Genomic DNA, 4,454 nt, shown 5'->3' on the forward strand with positions numbered 1-4,454 from the left:
GCCATGAAATTAAAAGACGCTTACTCCCTGGAAGGAAAGTTATGACCAACCTAGATAGCATATTGAAAAGCAGAGACATTACTTTGCCAACAAAGGTCCATCTAGTCAAGGCTATAGTTTTTCCAGTGGTCATGTATGGATGTGAGAGTTGGACTGTGAAGAAAGCTGAGCGCCGAAGAATTGATGCTTTTGAACTGTGGTGTTGGAGAAGACTCTTGAGAGTCCCTTGGACTGCAAGGAGATCCAACCAGTCCATTCTGAAGGAGATCAGCCCTGGGTGTTCATTGGAAGGACTGATGCTGAGGCTGAAACTCCAATACTTTGGCCACCTCATGCGAAGAGTTGACTCATTGGAAGACTCTGATGATGGGAGGGATTGGGGGCAGGAGGAGAAGGGGACGACAGAGGATGAGATGGCTGGATGGTATCACCGACTCGATGGACATGAGTTTGAGTGAACTCCAGGAGTTGGTGATGGACAGGGAGGCCTGGCGTGCTGCGATTCATGGGGTTGCAAAGAGTCGGACACGATTGAGCAACTGAACTGAACTAAACTGATCAGTAGAATCATCAATCCGTCAGTTCAGTCGCTCAGTCATGTTTGCCTCTTTGTGACCCCATGGGCTGCAGAATGCCAGACTTCTCTGTCCATCACCAACTTCCGGAGCTTACTCAATCTCATGTCCATTGAGTCAGTGATGCCATTCAACCATCTCATCCTCTGTCAGCCCCTTCTCCTCCCGCCTTCAATCTTTCCCAGCATCAAGGTCTTTTCCAATGAGTCAGTTCTTTGCATCAGTGGGCCAAAATATTGGAGCTTCAGCTTCAGCATCAGTCCTTCCAATGAATATTCAAGACTGATTTCCTTTAGGATGGACTGGTTGGGTCTCCTTGTTGTCCAAGCAAGGATCATGACACCGAATCAATATCTACTCTACCAACCCATAGCTGATGGTACTCATACTCAGGGCATGAATAATAAGCCTAACTGGCTAAATGCAAAAATATGTATAGTATAATGTGTGTTTTGTACAGTGTAATGTTAAGTGAGTTTCCATATCAATATGTGTAGAGATATATAAGACTAAAAAGCACATTGTATCAGCCATAATTTGGGTTAGGTTCATTGGAAAATATACTAATGTAATTTTTCATGATTTTAAGAAGTATAGCCTCTAAGAAGTATAGCCTCTATATTGATCTTCCCAGGTGGCACTAGTGGTAAAGAACCCTCCTGCCAATGCAGGAGACATACAGAGACAGGGGTTCAATTCCTGAGTCAGGAAGATCCCCTGGAGGAGAGCATGGCAACCTGCTCCAGTATTCTTGCCTGGAGAATCCCATGGACAGAGGAACTTGGTGGGCTACAGTCCATGGGGTCACAAAGAGTCCAACACGACTGAAACTACTTAGCATGCACAAACACCTCTGTATGTAGGTGAATTATTTTTAAAAACATCAGCAGTAGGTCAATGACAAAAGAAATCATACTGTAAATTACACTGCTGCAAGTTGCAGAATATAAAATCAACACACAGAAATCCCTTGCATTCCTATACACTAATAATGAGAAAATAGAAAGAGAAATTAAGGAAACAATTCCATTCACCATTGCAATTTCTTGGCTGTTGCAAAAATAACAGATTATATTTTTTGCTATTATTATTAACTATATTTTGCAAGAATCATCAACTTTTGATTAAAGGACTGGAAACGTTTAAACAAAATTTCAATTTTGATACAAAATGTGTATGCAGCATATTAGTGTTAGCAAGGAATCCATCATAGAATACACCAAGGATATCTGGCATTTGGTGAGTTGATTTAACCTAGGATCATCCTTTCACTCTGATCTGAGGGATATGGAATCCAGAAGATTTTTGGCAGAGGAAACCTATATGAACTGAAAACAGCAATATACAGGTTAAATTCTAATTCTACTTTTATTAGTCCCAGGATCGTCGTGCATGTGCAGTTATATGTTTAACCCCAGAGAAATTTACTATTCTATTTTTCTTTATGTGTTAAAAATGTTTAATCTTTCCCAGGCCAATTCTGCTGTTATCATATGACTGCCATAACCCAATCAATGATTTGTCTAGTTTTTTCTTTTTTTATTTCCTTCTATGTAGCCTGTGTTCTCATATAATTATATTCTATCTTGGGGATACTTAGTACTCTAAGCATTATACTCATTCAGGAATCATTTATATATAATACTACTATTGATAAATACTATTCTTTCTTATTTTCCAGATAAAGAAACTAAAGTTCTAAAGGATAAAGCTAATTTCCCATAATCAAATTTACTCAAGTTGTTAAGCAAAGACTTCAACCCGACACTTCAGAACATTCCTGGGTATACACTGATCACACTGCTTCACTAGCTTAGGTTGAGCAATCTTGAGCTTCTTTCACTCCACCTTCTCATGTTTTGTTGCTCAATTTTAATTCTTCTTTATTTCTATCTTTTAAATCAAGATCCATGGTTCTGAGTGAAGGAAATCAGAGCTCTGTGACCATGTTCATCCTCTTGGGCTTCTCAGAATACCCACACCTCCTGGAACCCCTTTTCCTGATGTTCTTGACCATTTACACAGTCACTCTGGTGGGGAATCTTGGCATAATAGTGATCATAAGGACAAGTCTTAAACTCCACACACCCATGTACTTTTTTCTTAGCCATCTATCCTTTTTGGATATTTGTTCTTCCAGTGTATTTACACCCAAACTCCTAGGTATCTTGGTAGTGGAAGACAGAGTTATCTCTTTCAAAGGATGCATGGCACAGTTTTTCTTTGGCTGTGCATTTGTGATTATGGAGATGTCTATGCTAGCAGCGATGGCCTATGACAGGTTTGCGGCTGTTTGTAACCCCTTGCTCTACACAGTTGCTATATCTCCTAAGCTCTGCAGCCTCCTGTTCGCTGGGACTTACATGTGGGGTGGAATGTGTTCCTTGACAATCACATGTTCTCTTTTGGAGCTGTCCTTCTCCAGTTCTAATGTCATACATCACGTTGGCTGTGAGTATTCTGCCATCATCTCTGCTTCCTGTTCTGACACCCATTTCAGTCAACTGATGCATTTCATCATTTCTACACTCAATGAGATTTGTGTAGCCTCCTGGTTATCCTCACTTCCTGTTTTCATAGTTGTCACAATCATCAAGATGCCTTCAGCTGCTGGACTCTGAAAAGCCGTCTCCACCTGTGCCTCCCACCTGAGCACCGTCACCATTCTCCATGGGACTGTTCTGTTCCTTTATTGTGTACCCAACTCCAAAAGCTCATAGCTCCTCGTCAAAGTAGCCACTGTGCTTTTTACTGTCATGATTCCTATGCTGAACCCTCTTATCTACAGCCTTAGGAATAAAGATGTGAAAGAGACAGTCAGGAGTTTGATAACTATGAAACTGCTTTCTCCCTCAATATAATTCAGAAGTCCAATAGGACTGAAAAACCACTTGAATTAAAGTCAAGCTGTGTATAACTCAAATAAATATGTTTATGTTCATATTATGCCTAATAATTTTCTTATATATTTCTGATGCTAGTTAACCTTTAAGTAAATATATGATTATGTTTCAAATAAATTGTATATTGCACTTTACTTTTTTTTTTGATGATCAGGATGAGCTACAATTATTTCTGTGTTAATATAGAAATAATACATTATGGAAGTCACAGCGATGAAAAGATATATATTGTTAGAGACTCACTCCTCATGCTACAGTTTATGTTGTGATTTGTAACACTGCTGCAAGCACAGATGATAACTCTGTTTAGTGTCAGGGTTAAGGTTAGGGTTAGGGTTAAATTTGCACTCAGGTTCTCATAACTAACTCTTTTGATTCAATTCTATAAAATGCAACTTTTAGCTTGTCTCAGAACTTTATTTTACTCCAGGTAAAATGAGGATTTTTGAGTTTGCATTATAAAAATATTACCTGATTTTAAGCAAGAAGATCCTGAAAATAATAGCTAGTCTCTGTATGCATCACTAACTTTTTGAATGCAAGTATAATATAGTTCAATAAAAGGTGTTTAAGATGATACTGAATACTGAGAAAAAGTTAAATGTATTTCTAATGAGATATAATGATTACTCAGTGATAAAGCCCAAGTTACATACTCATTTATGTCTCAGGTTTGCACTCATAATCCAAAGAAGAAGAAATGCTCTTTATCAATAATGAAATATGAAAAAAATTATAATAGATTAACAGAGATGTTTTTGAATAACTGGACCTAATCATGAATCTACCTCATTTGGTTTAATAAGTCTTTCTTATATTCCTTTGAAGTACCTGCCATTACCACATATTCTTTATGATAACTTTGAAGTAAATCTCACTATCCATTAGAGCAACTTCTGACATCTTTTCTTCCCTGTAAGTGAATCCTGTTTATCCTTGACTGTTTCATTTTCATACAGACTTCAGTATTTATTTT

General features: G+C 38.1%; 1 pseudogene; it reads left to right on the top strand.

Annotated features, from left to right (window-relative positions):
* The first annotated feature begins 2,485 nt into the window (after positions 1-2,485).
* On the top strand, positions 2,486-3,436 carry LOC147345792 (olfactory receptor 1165-like; annotated as a pseudogene).
* The last annotated feature ends 1,018 nt before the right edge of the window (positions 3,437-4,454 follow it).

This window comes from Bos grunniens, chromosome 24 (genome assembly GCF_055505025.1).
Source record: "Bos grunniens cultivar Pamir isolate PY7600 chromosome 24, Bosgru_T2T1.0, whole genome shotgun sequence".
NCBI classification, from domain to species: Eukaryota; Metazoa; Chordata; class Mammalia; order Artiodactyla; family Bovidae; genus Bos; species Bos grunniens.